Source organism: Bombus flavifrons, chromosome 2 (assembly GCF_040668555.2).
Source record: "Bombus flavifrons isolate JBK064 chromosome 2, iyBomFlav1_principal, whole genome shotgun sequence".
In the NCBI taxonomy this organism is placed as follows: Eukaryota; Metazoa; Arthropoda; class Insecta; order Hymenoptera; family Apidae; genus Bombus; species Bombus flavifrons.
In genome coordinates, this window is record NC_138443.1 from 10,884,039 (window position 1) to 10,901,790 (window position 17,752).

The 17,752-nt window shown below is 36.3% G+C and overlaps 1 protein-coding gene across 4 annotated transcripts in view; it reads right to left on the reverse strand.

Moving 5' to 3' along the window:
- Positions 1–17,752, reverse strand: part of kek5 (leucine-rich repeat, immunoglobulin-like domain-containing kekkon 5 protein) — a 292,283-nt gene that overhangs the window by 242,414 nt on the left and 32,117 nt on the right. For all 4 annotated transcript variants that reach the window (XM_069132089.1, XM_069132086.1, XM_069132090.1 and 1 more), the window contains exon 2: positions 6,809–6,876. The gene's annotated coding sequence lies outside the window, so the exon portion shown is untranslated. The remainder of the gene's footprint in view (positions 1–6,808; positions 6,877–17,752) is intronic.

Here is a 17,752-nt window from a genome sequence, read left to right on the forward strand (position 1 = left end):
AATCAGATTAACAGAACCATGGGGAACCAGGATTTAAAGGTATAACCAAACCATTCACCTGTAATATGTACATAAGTATTATATTATATGTTAATACTTAGATTATTAGGAAATAAATAGATATACCTATACAATCAATGAGTCTATCTCAATACAAGTCAATGTTGATTTCTTCAAATTCCTTAACATTCCCTTAATAACAAATTGAAACTACCGCCTTATTCCCGAAAATTCTTCAATTGCAATTAATCTAACCAATTAGTCCAAAAAAAATTCATATCTTTTCTAGTTCCAGCGTTAGAAATCTTGGTTGATAATAATAGTAAAACCAATTAATCTAAAAAATTGAAAATCTTTGCTAATTTCAGCGTTAAACCACTGCAATTAAAAACAAAAACCTCACAGAAACGTTGATCAAGGGTCGAGGGAAAAAGCCGTAAAAAGACAGGTCCAACAGCGTGGCGGGTGGACGTTAACATGGATAAATCTGCGGACCGGTGGCGCTTTCTTTCCCTTCGTACGCAGCTCATCGGAATAGCCGTTCGCAGACCCTTGTTTCCGGCTGGCGAAAAATCCAAGCATTCCGGCCCGGTTCCCGCATTCCAGTGTGCCTGCATTTCACTCTGTCCATGTAAATCTCCGTGCCCTACGCTCTTATCTGGCCACGGATATAAAGCCGGCCCTCGTTGCAGCCCAGCCACTCTTACACCCGGCGTTAAGGTGACAAAGTGGAAAAACCAGTCGAGACGGGAATGAGGGAAGAGACGGTCGTGCAAGGGCGTCCAAAACGCGCCATTTATTCCGTGTAGAGAACAGTACCACGAGTGCACGGCGAAGAAAACGAATTCGACGACCAACCACCCATGTTGGCAACCCTCGGCTACTGCGACAGCAGTTTCGTGTTGTCGAAGAAGGGAACGAGGGTGTACACCCGAATGACGGCAGTCTGGCATCGTCGAGACTACATGAAAATCCCATACTCGTAGGGTAGCTAGTAATATTTTGAAAGGCTACCGGTTCGTGTCGAAATGAATATTGTAAGAAAATATATAGTAGATACTAAAACAGCTGTAAGTGGATTGGTCAATTCTTATGTAATATTTCAGTATCACGTACAATTTAATTAACAAATTGCTTATAGAGTTTACTTAATTCTAAGACTTTCGTTTTAGCTTTACTTTAACCCCTACGTAGGCAAACAAAAGATCAGACCAAATGCCAACAAAATGCCAAAATGATAAATGGTTATCCAATAAGTGCGCAATTAAATTTATAACTTTAATATTTGAAACTTCTACATATAAATTTTTAATAAATTGCTACCTTAGGATTATGATGTTTTCACTAGACAATGAAAAATGCAAGTATCTCTCGAAATATTCATTATTTGAGAAAATGTTCGCGATAGAAGATACAGATTCGTTCAGAAAAACATATGGTTTCACCAATAGGTAACGCTAAAACGTGCAAATAATAAGACAAGGGTGGTAGAAGGTGTTAGGTGAACCAGTGGAGAATTATTACCTTCACCGAGTCACCGATCCGTCCTCTTGCTGGAATAGCAGCGTAATTTGCACTTGTTGCCGTAAGCGCTCGCGAGAGAAACAGAGAAAGAGAGAGAGAGAGAGAGAGAGAGAGAGAGAGAGCCGCTTTATTAAACTCTCGGAAACTGTTTCACTTAAAATTACATTCAGATTAGTCGGAGATAAGTGGCTGGCCGACAGCATCGGAATTCGGCTGCAAGGTGTAGAAACAGTGGCCTGGCCCACGTTGTTTGTGCAACGAAACGTATATGCACCGTCGAACTTGGGAGCGCAACGGTTATCCGTTACACGCTTAATTATATCTGGCTACTGATAAATTCCTAGTACCTCTCCATGGTACTTGCGTTGTATCGTAGAGGATTGCTTTACAGAGAGAGAGAGAGAGAGAAAGAGAGCAGCGAGGATTTCAAGATTTCGCGTGACGATTTTAATAATTCTTCCCTGACGTTAAAACGAGAAGGAGGAATTTTTTTAATGATGAAATAAATCATTTTGTGAGACAGTCCTTTGACTGAAAAACGGAAAAGAGTGATGATGTTGGAAAAGCTATTTTTTGAATTTACTTTGGAATTTGCTATTATTTATGTCATTCTTTTGTCATAAAAGAACTCATGGAGTAAGTATATAATTTGTTTTCCTGAGAATTGGATATTAACTATGTACTTACGTAATAAAATTGAGAAATTCAGAGCAATTGGACTAGATCAGTTTGTCTTTCAAGAGGCTGGTATCTTTTAAATTGCGAATTGTCGATGATGAAATCAAGTCAGCTTCTTAGCATAGGAATTTCTCTTTTAACAAATTGAAGACTGAATCACAAGTAATCTCTTTCGAAAGGAGAGAATTTCAAGTTAGCCAATCCATTCTCTCCCTACATTTGAATATCGAATAGAATGTCGTACGAGAAATAAATGATATTGCCGTAACCAAGTATAAAGAGGCTAATAAGATTCTTCCACTAAAACAGTAAAAACTTTGTCAAGCGCTTAACTGTGTAACTTTCGTATGATCGTTTTGTTAGATTGAAAAAAAAAACAGATAATTTATCCGAAAAGTTGGTAGCGTCGCGAAACGACTGGCACTCCGCGAATCAATGTAATATCTTGAATGTCTGTGGCATGACGTACGGGCGAAGAGCCACTGTGACGGGAAAGCGATTATTTACAGCCAATCAGAGGGAGAAACCTATCTGACGGACAGACGCATAAACGCTTGAAGATCACATCGAATGACACAGAGGATAATCGAACTGACGAAGCACGATTGATAGAACGACGCGTGACGTTTAACACCCCGGTTAAATGGAAAGCTCCTGTATCGTTGAAATTTCATACCATAAATGAAATGCATCCTTCGAAGATGCTTAATCTGTATTCATTTAAAACGAATGAATATTTAGAATAAGAATTACAAGCAGCTATAGAAAAATTTCCCCTGCTTTCTCACATTTACGTATTCGAAAATATTAATAACGATAATTAATTAAATAACAATTTGGAAACGGTATTTACAAGCTTTACAAACAGAAGATTCAATACGTTTGAATATGATCTATTAATGCATATGCATATTAATTAAACAAAATTATAATTTCAGAGAAGCAGCTCAGTCCAACTATATATATTCTTCAAATATCTTTAAAACACAACACAATATCTATAGATTATCAGAAAATATATGAAATAATTGCTGGAAAAGTTGTTAGGTTAGTTTCCTCGATTACGTTCGATGCTAAAACAAGATAACGTGGAAACTCTTTTCATTGTTGGATACAAAATTCTCAGAAGCGGAGGTAATATTGTCGTGCGATCGAAGCGCAGAAATACAGAGAATTCTATTTTCAGCAACAATGTCTACTGCAGAGACCTATCCGATAAGTTCATCGAGTGATCCTTCAATTTGCTCGACCGTTCACGAGTGGACCTCGACTGGCAATGTAAATAGCCAGGAATACTGGAAGTCACGATATATCGGTCGTGCTTGATGATTACGGAATTTGTATAAGCGACGTCAGCCGAGACTCTTAATTAAGAATTACTCTAAAATTATTCTAAATATCTCCAAGTACTCTTTTAGTCCAGGCCAGAACCCACTTTTCGTATTACTAATGTCATTCGAGACGATTGGTGCATATTTGGAAGATATTACCACGTCGTGCCTGGACCAATTCAAGCTGGACTATTTATGATACACAGTTTGGCTTCCAATAACGACGATCGTTATGCAAATGCGTTGCTTCATCGCGCAACATATTGAGGACGCACCTTCGTGCCATTACGGTGACTTGTCTGGGAAGAAAAATTACGTATTTGACTATATATATCGTTCGCGCACACGGTAACACGATGACACTGGATATGTGAGTGTTCAATTTAATAGATGGTAATAGGATCGATTATCTCATAATTACTCTTATAATACACGCTTCTTGGATAATTAGTCCTTGGTATCCGATTCGAGAAGTTCACCGAAGCTGCACCCATGAAGTATATCACATCAAACGAGAAATGTCTATAATACCTTTATGAATTAATGCACTAATTTCTATTATCAACATTTGTACGTCTCCCGAACCGAATATTTAATTAATTTTGATAAGTGATTATCCTGACAACAAAGTCATAAAACAACCAATGTCTTCTTCATCTCTCATTTATTTCATTACATAAATGTGTATTAGTAACGACATATGATTATTATTCCGTTCGGGTCAGAGTATTAATATTATGATTTCGTTCCAGTCAGAATCTCGCATTTTTTACGATTATAACAAAAAAAAGACAGTAGTTATACAGGGTCATGGTTAACGAAGATGAACAAGTGTTTGATTACGAGGTGGTCGTATACGCAGTATCGATAAAATCGTTAGAGGCTCGCGTGACGACCCTCTGTGACACCTATTATTCGCGTTTATTAGAACAAGCTTATTCGAATGTGTATCGTTGGCAAACATTCATTGTTACCGCCATAACCAATCCGTAAGCTGAATTACTTTCGGATAAATCGACTGGGTGTCATTTTGCGTGTATAGCAGCACCATTTGTCGATATAAATCAAGTTATCAGGTAAAAACGTGAAAACTTTGTTAAATATCCTGTGTCACGCACGCAATGCCATCTAAGATTAATTTCAAAAATTTTACATTGCATATCGGCTGACATTTTTATATTAAGTATAAAGCGGAACGAATAGCGTATTCGACGCGTTTCAACGTTATCAGAACAAAAATAAGCTTTACAGGCTGCACGCTGTGTATCTTATGTTACCCACTACACATTCGCGACGAGATGCATTAATATCGTTAATTAAAAATGCTAAGCCGTGTCGGTTTTCGCGTGTCAACGGTGATAACGGGAAGACTAAAAGAAAATTTGTACTCTGTTATTAAAATTGAGACGGCAATCTAAACGAATTTTTAAATGCATCCGCAATCGCTGCACAAATCTGGTGGCTAATCGTTTCAGTGTTATCGAGCAGGTTGCTTTAATATTTTACACATGGTTTGTAACGTGCGATTAGTGGGAAAATCACGAAATCCATTCGGCTTGTTACAGTACGACAAATTGGTATTTTAGAGAATAATTAGACGTTCCTAAATTTCGAGAAGCATTTGTTAAGCACTCGAATATAAAAGACGATTTACAAATTTTTAAATTTTACGAAGTTGCAAAGCATTCGAATACTTTCTAGCAGAATATTTAACTGACATTGCTTCAATTTCACTTGGTAATTTCAGTGTCATCACTTATATTTTGTAGGAATAAAATCACTGCTAGATTCATACGTATACAATTACATCGAATTCGTATTCAAATATACTCGAGCCAACATTTACCGCTTTAGAGGAATATTTGCACGCTAAAATTTACATCGGCGAAATTCTAATGCGTTGGGCAATTAATCCATTTTCAATACGAAAATCTACACAGCATATTCCTGTGTAAGTATTCTAAGTAAATCGTTTTCTTAAATGCATCTCGTTGACGTAATTAAATCAGGTCGATATACAAGATTTCAAGATTATGACCTTTACTTCGAAATAATTTAATAAAGCGATACGAAATTGAAAAAATATATCTCTTATCGTATCTCACGTATCGTATCTATCGTATAAAAATATACAAACTTATGCATTAACCTGATAATATAACGCGGTTAATTACACGCATTAAGACCGAAATTAATCGTCTTTCGATTGCGATGAAAACGAGGACAAGCAACTAGACTATTTCGAAGTTTCTTTCATACAATATCAGTTCCGGAAGATAATATTGTACCCATCGAGTCGAATGTATTTCTATCGAAAATTGAATCCATCATTGTGCCGGAAATAGTATTGTGCACGCGGAAACAGCTTTCATCCCTCTCTCTGTACACTCGACGTTCCTATTTTGCTTTTTCCCTTTCCCTCCTTTTTCCCTTATTTTTATTCCGTTAACATCTCTTTTTCCCCGTGACAAATCTTTACCGTCTCTTCATGAAAATACGATACGTATATATAAGCCTATAAGGCGTTCCTCGCGCGACGAACACGATGATTCGAATCTTGAATGTTTATAAATCAGTTTACCCTAGAGCTTCTGCACGATTTTTCATCGGCCGTGCAAGAAATAACGATGGAAACGGTTAAAAACGAACGCGGGTCAGAGGTTTAGCGAGCGAAAATACCGAAACGGAGAGGGATAGGGAGAAAAAGAGAGAGGTAAAATACAAGCAACGGTACGGGAAACCAATATCATGCCAACAAAATCGATACCGGCTAAATAAATATTGTTTGAGAGGCCACCGAATTGACAGTGAGCCCCGACGACTGCAGGAATGGAATATTTATTCCGCGGAACTAGGGAATGAAAGTCGTGTCGGGAAACCTACGGCAGACGCTTTGTATCCTTATATGTGAAGTAAATTGTGTTATAGTTCATCAGGATCAACTAATAGTGTCGAAATTAGGCGACGTTCAATGCGAGGAATAAATTTTGTGGCCAGTCGCGAGAACGAGGGTTAAAAAAATATTGTTAAACAAAGTTCTGATAATTATATCGCGGATTTCTATGCATTCGTGTAAAGTTCGAAAGTTGCATATGACATGCAAAATTACATAAAATATCCAAAGCAGAATACTATAATACATAATTTCTAACAAGTGAAAATATTGATAATCAAAGTAAAATGAAAAATTCCTTATGAATACTAATATGCAATGAAAAGATCTTTCAAGTGAATGTCGCCGAAATTAGAATGACAAATTTGCTAAAACTACTCACCTTACGATGCATAACTTCGAAATGAATAAGTCCGAGAGCTATGACACTCCATCCTTCGTGGAAAACACCTGTAATAGAAAGAATAGCGTTAGCATCGACAATAACTGGGGCGAAAATAGATTATCAACTGATTGGCGCGAATTGTTACGAATTCCCGGTGTAATTACATGTTTCGTTTGAATTGAAACCACGGGCTTTTTCCATCGTATTTCCGATAATTCGTAAGGAATCTCTTTCCTTTGCTTGTTTTTTTTTTTTTTTTATTCAAACACCCGATACATCGGCTCGTTGACAGTTTTCGCCTGTCTGTTTTCCATTCTTTTTCTGTTGTAATCGACGGACATGGTTCGCAGTTAACTCGGTGTAGGATGATCAACTGCACGATATCTCGCGTGAATTCGTTTTTTGATCACAGGCGATTCAAAGGTCTGGAGCTTTTTGTATTTAGATCTATCGACTGCGCATTTTTGTGTCCCTGGATTTCGAGCCGGTTAGATTCGGCAACTCCGCAACCGATAAATTTTTTGCGGATGGAAAATAGACCCGATATACAGGGTGTTTCGCGGGTCCATAATAGATTGTTTCATGAAGATGATTTAAGGCACGAAAGATAAATACAGGGGAATACCAAACGTTCTTCGATGCTGTATATATTCTTATAATATCGCGCAGCTGTAACATTTTATCGACGATAAACGTGTATTTTAATCCATTATTGGAGATAACGTGCGAAAAACTCTCCTCAAAAATTCTTCTTTCGAGGAAAATTGTATCTAGATACAGCTACCTCTGGGATGATTTGTTTAAAGGAAAAAGAATGATTTAATTTTTTACCGAGTTATGTTTTATTCATTTATTTATTAAGCTCAGTATAATTAAGCAAAGTGGAAAAAAATTAAAAAATTTTAACAGTACTAAAAAAGATGTAAGATCTGTACATTTTTCGTATATGTTCTCTGTTATATTTTTTATGTTCCCATATTTCTTTTATTCATTAAAAATACATTACATATAATAAAATAATTCTAGATTACTATAAAACGTGTAAGATTAACAATAAGAGAATTTTTAAAAGGAGCTATGACTACGATATTTAGAAGTTAGAATTCCAGGGACACCAGCACATATATACAGCATATTGAATAGTCGCAATGTAAATGTTTCTGTGTATACATGTTTTAGGATAAGTCTTTTGAACTGTAAAAGGGAATTTCTAGAGAGTATTATCACGATCGTCATGCTAGCTACGAAAAATTTTTATGAAACAGTTGTTACATTGAATATTCAAATAGGTATCCTTTTTCCGTATATCTACAGAAAGAGAAATACCCAATTTAGCTATGAATCTAATCGATAAAATAAATTACGCTTGCAATATCGATTGAATGAAACGTTTTGTGTTTTAATATTTGCTCACTGTTATTGTTGCATTTGGTATCTAGAGTGGAAAGGATGGAGAAGTGAAGAATAATATAAACTGTTTCGCTATTGGACGATCCATCGTTTCGTAGTTTCGTCGGAACGTTTCGTGTACACGGAGAAAATATTCTTTGCGGACAGACGGAAGTATCTCCAGCAAACGGAACAGTATTTTCTCCAGCATGAAACGCAACGAAAACTATGTTTTATCACGTCCAGATTATTACGATGTGCCAGCGCATGGATGGCCGAACGCTCCTCAATATACGAGAACGTTTTGAATGTCGACGACAGACTGGGGAAATAATCTTTGAAGAAACATCTTTATTTCACCTTTATAAACACTTTGAAAACAGCTACCGCGACTTTTGTGATACAAATAATCTGGCTTCTTTTTATCAAGATACGAAGCTGACTTTGAGTTTTCTTAAGGAGATTTATAACAGTTCATTCCCAAAGTTTGTGTGAATAACAATTAAGTCTAGTTTAGTTTAGTCAAGTCACCTAAATTCGAGCAAACTGAAACGACGTTGCTAGTGTGAACTTGTGATTTACATGGCTTGAAATATCCTTGCAAGTTACTACCCTCATGAATTCAAATAACTTGGTTATTTTCAACTTTGCTTCGTGGTATAATTAAAAAATCATTAATTATCGAGATGTACTTCGATTAGTTTTTAATATAAATAAATTAGCTGAAAAATTGATAACTGATTAACTAGCAAATGAACGATGAAAAAGAGAAAAGGAGAAATTAATTTACAGTAGAATAACTTTGAAAGTATAATATCCGTAATTGATCGATGAAATTTTCTGCACTTTATTGATGCGCAGAGAAAGTATTGACCGAATAAGCTTTTGCCTTATTATGATTCCCGTAGCGAAATAGTAATCGATCAGGAATTAATTTCTATGCTCGAAGAATACTAATTCGAGGCCAATTTTCTCTGTACTTTGTCTTCTTTAGCTATAGAAGGATACCTTCTAACGATCATGAATAGAAAGGCTTCTGTCGTTTAAGAGTGGAAGAAAAATTTCAAACTAAGATAGTTAAACGATAAATCATATAATGAATAGAATCGATCAAACGTTTTAACGTTATTAGTTAAGATCTTGTCACGTATGATGGATTATTATTAAAATGCGCGTATTATTTAAAAATCAGATTTAAGTGGCTCGAATTAAAATATTCGTCGTGTCTAAATATTCATCCTTATTTAATAGCATTTCGATATTGCAGTCAATGTTAATATTTTAATAATCCCTGTTTTAAATTTAATTAATATACCTGGATAATCGTAATTAAATCTTTAATGCAATTTAATGTCAGTTATTAATGATGTTGCTATTAACAAAGATCTTCCTCGCGTTATATAAATTATTTTCATATACAGCCATATTCGTTGTACAAATAAAACTTGTTACAATTTATAACGTAACCATTGTTTAATTGTTATATTATGTTCATTTTTGAGTTGTGGATAATGTTTTACGAATTATTTCAATATGCATTAACATGCATCAAATTTAAATTAAAAGATTCATGTAATGCTTGCAACTAACTAATCAATTATTCATCCAAATTATATTAAACGGAATTATATAAAATAGTTCATAATGATATCTTTATACAACTATTAGTCTACTATGTAACGTATCTATTGAATAGCTTGTACACTTTTTGTAGTTCACTTGTATTATGCAAGTTAAGTAAGGATCCCTAAGATATTATGCAAATTCATATTCTTACGAAGATAATTAAACCTAGATAGATTGTTTTACTTATTAAATATTATAGAGTTCGCTATACTCTGAATATTGTATACATTTTTGTAAATTATTTGCATCCTGCGCACTTTTGCACTTTCAATCTTCTCATAAATACATAAATCTCTGTAGTCTAATTATGAGCGATAATGAATGTCGTCACATCCGACACTAACTATACATTCAATCAATTACCTAAAAAAACAATCAAATTAAAAAGAGACAGATTTTCGATCGAAAACATTCGCAATAATCCTCAGTACGATAGGCATTAACAATTCTCGTGGCCGTGGTGCACTACTGGTACACGCACGCGTGACAGACACGGTTAATCGCGGTGGTGGTGGATCGTCAGCGGAAACGGCGCGCACCCGGACGACAGACGATTTATATTCCAATTCAACGGGCGCTGAAAAATTTCGGCACGAGTTATGTTCACAATCACGACACCGGAGTTATATGTCTTGAACGTTATAGAGGGCAAAGGCAGCGAGGACTTCCACAGCGCTCTTCGTAGAGACTTATAGAAGAGCCATGGAAGATGGGCAGCTTGCCAAAAGGCTGTAACACTGATCCGAAACCGAAAAAGAGTCATGTATCATCGGTGACTCGATTGTAATACGTAAGTAGCTTTCTCCGATCGACTGATCTTCGATGGCACGTTCGATTCTGTCGCGTGTATCATTGTTCGTTATGGAATTCGGAAATCGATGCTGGAAGTCGATGTTGTATTGTAATTTTGCTACGTGGTAGTAGGAATATGTATCGCGTTGGTTGTAGCTATTTTGCGGGATTTTTGGAAGACGTTTTTAAGGCGAGTAATAGTGAGTTAGGAGAATGTTTGAAAAGTGAAAATTTGAAAGGAAATGTGTATGGGCAAGTAGTGTTATCCAGTGTTGAGAAAAGCTGATAATGAATAAAAATAAAAAATGATATTTTATTCGCCATTAGCGAATAAATATGCGATCGAGCAAGTATTTACCTGAAAAAAAATTTATTTGAGTAAGAAATTATTCGTATAAAGATTTATCCGAATAAAAATTTAGTCGAATAAATCTTATTCGATAAAATTATATGTTATATACAGATATTTATGCTACATCAGGATGAACATGGTATTGGACGTGAGATATATTTTCAAGCTACATTGTCCACTTGTAATATTGACTTTTATAACCAATTTTTCTCAAATGCCAGATTAAAAAGTTTATTGTTCTTTGGTAAATTGTTCATTTGACATTTATTCATGACAATTATTCATTTCGCATATATTAATAGTAAAAATTCTACAGTATCTGGCATTTGTATATACTTATAATGTAAAAAATTATGTGGAAACAAATAATTATTCGTATTAATATTCCAATAATTCTGCAATTATTATTCGAATAAATAGAGGAAATAATTTGTTATAACATGTAATTATACTACAGATAAATTATTCGATTGATATGAATTTATCCCGATAATTATCTTGGATAAATATTTATTCGAGACAATTCGAATAATGCCTAACTTTGGTGTCACCTATCCTTCATTTAATTTGTTTGTAAGATAAATTCTTAAGTCAGATTAAGAGCTTTTCCCTTTGGTACATTCAATATCTACATTTTTTTCAATTTATAGATCAATATTATATTTTATACAGTCTCAGATAAAAGATAGGAAGTGTAATCAAAAGGCATGAGAAATAGGATTTTTGTATGGAAAAAAGAAACGGAATACATACATATTTCCGCTTTCCATTCCCTTGCGAGAGGAAAGAAAGAAACGAAAGTAACAATGCATCAAAGGAGACAAACTTAAATCTTGTTTTTACAAAGAAGTTGTAGATCATTAAATTATAATATAAACTCCTTCTATATTCTTAGTCAGTAACATTTAGTGTGTAAAACCCAACAAGCTTCTCAAATCATTCTCGTTCAAAATTGCACAGCGAGACAGCGAGAAGTTAAAGCTGACGTCTCGAGTTATCAAACTCCTCTGTGCAACATGCTCCAACGAATCAAAAACAAAAATCAACAGTGTAAAAACTTAATACTTCTCCTTAATACTACAAGAAGTTTCCCGTTTTCCGAACATTTGCGGACATCACAAACCACATCTGCTAAAATTATGTTAGTTTCACAAGCAGCGGTATGAAGGCGCGTTCGAACCGAGGCAACGACAAACTGAAACGAAGAACAACAAAGGAGCAAAAAAGAAAAAAGAAAAAGAAAATAAAGAAATGATAAGAAAAAAGAAACGGAAGAAACGAGTTCCCGTTATCGATCTATGCAACAGCAGGCCTGCATGAGAGAGAGGAATGGGACGTGAAGTTTCTGCAGTTAGCTCGCGTAAATTATGCTGGATGTAAATGAAGGAAAAAGCGAAGGGTATCGCCAGGGCGAAGAACCGCCTAACCAGAAGCTATAATTTCCGCTTGAGAAGACTCATAGCTCCATGTGCGTGCAAAAATCTTCCATCTATCGGAGTTAAGGCGTATTTACACTTCTACGTTTCAGATGTGCGTCATAGATGATTCATCCACAGTGAACGTCAAAAATGAAAACTGTATTCAGGCCTCAGTTCCATACTGAAATTCGTTTCATAAATTTTCGAACTATCGACGATTGAAATTGTTGACACGATTAATTAGTCAGTAGAACTGTATGATATCCGAACGGTTGTTTCCTTGTTGCCAAACTTGTTAAGTTTAGACTTGTCGCTGTTGCTTTACTACGAATGAAGTATCCGTTCCATTCATCAAGAATATCGACTGTTCAGTCTGAATCAAATACAGATGAAAACAATCTTTACGTCTATCACTGTTGGTGAATCATTCCTGTTCTAAAGGTGTAGAGTCTATACTTGTCTTTAGAATTATTCGAGGAAGAAAGGTGGTAGCTAGCCGGCTTGATGTGGACTCGGGGTTAAAGGAAAAAGATCGACATGGCTGAGACGAAATAAGAAACATCGATGGAACGGGAGTGTGAAGGCATGATAGAGGGGCGAAATAGAATAAAAGATGAACGAGTGTGCAAATTTGAAGGCGATCGCCGGCGTCAGGTGCTCCATGGATATATACAATTCTCATGAACGAGGCTGGTTTGAATTCTACAGCGGTAGAGAAGCAGTAGCACAGCAGTTGCAGCCAGCATTGCTGGAGAAAGAGAGATACGGGGCCTCGGTTGGCTAGGTTGCAGCTGTGGCTGCTCCAACTGTCGAGTGGATCAACCGTTCTCCTGGTGTAATAACGAGCAGAGGGAGGAAACGCGGAACCGGGTCACGATGCCCTCAGAAATTAAACGTAACGACCGCTGTAAAGGCGTAAGACGCGAATGATTACACGCTGGAATTAATTCACGTCGAAGAATCGACGTGCTTGATAAGAACGTGTCGAGGAAGTTTCATAGATGAATACCTTGTAACGAACTCGCTTGCAGTTTTAGCTTAGCGGTAAGAAGGGGTTGCCTATGGCTGCTTTAAAGTACCCCAGCTAGGGTGGCTGCTTCTAATCCCGGCAAAGGGTGTTTCCTTTCTTCCTTTATCTTGCTTTTTTGAGGGAGAGTGGGATTTACAAACGAGACGATTCTTTTCGTCATTGTTCAAGAAGAAGATTTATTGCGTGGATTCTTTGATGTATATAAATATAATAAATTTTAAAAATATTAATGTATATAATATAAAATTATTGTGATAATATTCGAGGTTGCTTGGTCTTTTATGATTATTTCTTTGGTTGCTAGCTTAAAAATGTCTCTTGGTATAAAAATAGTAAAAGATGAGTTTGAATCTTGGGAGATTGTAATAAACGTAATATAATTCACTAATTACTTGATTTTACGAGAGTACATTGCGTAGAAGTAGGGTGCTTAAAATATACATGGACGACGCTGGAAAACTTTCCAGGAATAAGCTGAGTGACAAACTTAATTATCTTATACCATGGCACGTTTTAAATTATTTATAATGTGTTTAAATTATGAAGAACTTCCAAGAACCGTCTTCCTGCGACATTGGTAAAAAGAAATCCGAAGCTCAGTCAAAACTCATCAACCAAAACTTGAACATTGATTAATGCAAAGTCGGGAACGAAAAAAGAAATAGCGTCTCCGCTGGTAAACCCGTTAAAGTGTAAGAACTCGCATATAACCGCGGACAGAGGCAAAAAGAGAACCCGTTTAAGCGGTGTTCTCTTAGTAGATAAAGAACGGGCCGGATCCCGGAAGTTTGAGAAAAGTTTCCCGGTTACAGATTTGTAATATTGTTTTCAAATTGAAAATTAAATCCTAATTTTTCTTCCTCTGGAATTAACTTATTTTCCATGCCGCGACTCGCTTCCCTGAAGCGGTGGAAACGAACGAAAGAAACAATTTCACAGGAACGGGAACTTTTCCTAGTTCGCTTTCCCCTCTTTCACTTTTAATTTTTTCCGCTCGAATTTCAACGGGCCAACGAAAGTGCTTCAATTTTTGTTTTCCAAACTTCTCGTCTCGTAGCCCAGCGAACAAAGCCCGGCTAATATCTGAAACGCAATCCGTAGAAAGGGAAAACGACCTCGGTTATCGTAACTTCGACAAAAAAAAAAAAAATCGACCTTCCTTTATCTTCTTTTTACCCAGGTTTTTTCTTCTTCTCTTTTTTCTCTTTTTTCTCTCTTTCTTTTTTTAAATTTGCAACGAACGTGAGCGTTTGTGTAACCAGATGCAAGTAGTCGCGTAATCTTTGACGATATCACGAAATTCCGGCACGAGTTTCGAAGTTATCTCGGGTACGTACCGACGTTCGGCGACGCTATCACGTTTACCACCACTGAATGCTAATCTAATTCGTGAATATTCGTGAATAAGGAAAAGCGTTGCCGTAAATGCGGCATACTTAGGAGTTACGACATGACGCGATTGTGCAACTCGCTCGTGATGGATTTACCGGGAACGACGAACTGCACAGAGTGGTCGTTGTGAGCAAAGTAGAATCGTCGGACAAAGGTACCTTTGTTAGAACCTAGGGATAACCTAGATTTATTCAATTGCTTCGATTCGAAATTCAATGACAACACTGGTTTCATTCAGACTTGGAAACCAAGTGGAGATAAACGACGATACAGTGAAGTGGAGATACTAAGCAGTGCCTTGATATATGGCCATGTCGCTTTGCTTTTGATTATTAAACTTTATAGAAATTATTTTGTCGCGTCGTTTGTTGTGAAATTATTTTTGTAGCGTTGTTACAAATGTGCTTCTAAAACTATCAGTTCGGTGAAAATTTTTAACGATGATTTTCTTATGAGTATTATTCTTCATGCTGGAAAAATTAAAACATAGTGGTATTTTCTAACGAAACTGAAACTTCATCTTGTTCTATGACTATTATTCTTTTCGCTGACAGTCATAATGTTGGAAGACAGTTTTTCGCATCTCTTAAACAATTAACGTTTTTGGGCTGAGTGTTACTTTTAAATGAAATGAAAAAAGAAATAGCATATATACCCCGATTATTCCGCAACAGCATACAAACACCATAATTGAACGAGTTATCAAGTACTGAAACAAAACTCGAGTGTCGTACTTGTTCCAGCGGCAGTAAGACGATGATCGGTGATTTCATTTAGATTCACCGAAGAATCGTTTCCACGGTTCCATAACATTAGCATAGAAACAACCGGACCGCTTTAGCACACCATCCAAGTCTTCTTGCGCGACAACTTTCGCGGAAGTTTCGCCGCGATGTCATTTCAGTCCCTCTTTCTCCAAGATTCCACGATCGTTCCAAAGGATACGTTAATGGGAAGACATTACCAGCCACTATAAGAAGTTCCTCCGTGTTTTTATACTTACACCCGTCTTTTTTTTCTACTATTTTTACAGCAAACGTTGTATGTCACGGGTAAATAGACTGAGAGTGTGCCAGTAATAAAAAGTAGATATAACTACTGTCCCATCGTAATTCGTAGGGCAACAGAAACCGCGTCAGCTAACTCGTTAACTCACCCTAATCGCTGTGGTTTATAGGAGAGGACCATTTATTATTACGTCTTAACGCCTTCGATGAGCTATAACAACGTCTTCGTAAGTGTAACATGATTTTCCAGGGTGATGGATTCGATGGAGCAATAGTTATGGAGTATGGGAGGCGAGTTGGGAAACAATAACGTATTGTAGTAATATCGTATATGGTGTGATAGAACTTGGGGCGAGATGAATGAAAGAGAATGCTTTTTATGGACAATTGACTACATACATATAAAATTGTACATTATATTGTATTTGTATATTGTATATTGTATTATATATTATATAATATTATAATAATATACAAGGAGATTTCATTTCGAATATCGTAGGATTCAGAATAATATATTTCCAAAATCTTTGTGTCCTACAATCCAAAGATTACAAAATAGTTTCATTAAATAATTGTTAACTTTGTTAAAATGAATTCTATAATTAAATTCTAACATTCTAACTACAGGACATAAAACTTTCCTGTGGTACGCGTTCAAATACTCACTAATTAACGTAGAACTATTTGTACTACCAAACTTTCAAATAATTTTGCGCATACCATAAACAGAACAACATATCCTCAACTTCCACTCTCGTGCAATATTATTCCGCAACAAAATAGCATTCCAAAAGAAAGCAGTGTCGCAAACGGATATTTACGGATATTTATGCGATTATTCCTTATCCACTAATTCTTTTCGCAACTTGGTCAGCGATTTCGAGAAGCCACGCCGCAAATTGCAACGGTGGACTCGCGCGGGACGAACAAGTTCGGCGAGGTTTCGTGATAAAAAGTTTCGATTTCCGAGGCAGCGCGAGCTTTCTCATCGTCGAGCGGAATTTACGGAGCGGAACGAGTATCGACAAGTAGAGGCTGGTATCAGGGCATAACTGAATTTCCGTATAAGCATAGAGAAAAGAAGCAAATGAGAGAAGGGCTGCGGATTTCGGCCGCGGTCAGAACATGGAGAGTAGCGAGTGCCGTGATACAAGATGAAAGTAATTAAATAAAGGCTGCTGATAGTATACTAGCGAAAGGGACAAAGGCATGTGAAAAAGCAAAAAAGGAACTTTTGCTCTTGAAATGCTTAATCGCAAAAAACCTTTAAATTCCCGACGTATTTTAAGTGTAATGAATTGATAAAAGTTATTTTACTTAGCGTGGGATAAAGTGGGATATTTACCTCGGGCTTATTTATGATAAAGTTATTCAAATAATTTATTATTGAAATAATTTTCTCGTCCTTGTTTCTTTCTCTTGCTGTATCTAAAGAAAATACGCGATATTCTCTCTACCTCTGTTATTATACTATAGATTAATGATGCCTTCTAATATACGAAATTTGGTAGTTCTATGCAAAAATTCAAAATTGAAGTTTAAGTTGTTGAAGCTTCTATGGCTCAAAAAATCCTATTTTATTACAATTTGTTCTTACAAGAAAAAATTGTTACTGTAAAGATGATACATTGCGTACTAAAAACTGTTGGCTAGAAACACCCTGTTACAGGAAGGAAATAAACTAATATCGCGTGGCGTTGGCCGCAGGAATTATTCCGCGGCCAAGTTTTCATATTAGCGTTACAAAACGCGAGCAATTCGCAACAGAAGTCACGGCAGGCTGTGCTCGCGCGTTTGTTTCGCCGACGAGTGCTTTTACGAGAGCTCTGCGCGGATTCGCACACAGACCTTGCTAAAAGTCGCCACGAAAGATCGTTCCTCCGACTATTCGCCAACAAACTTCGTCTTTCGTCATCTCGCTTCTGGTTTAAC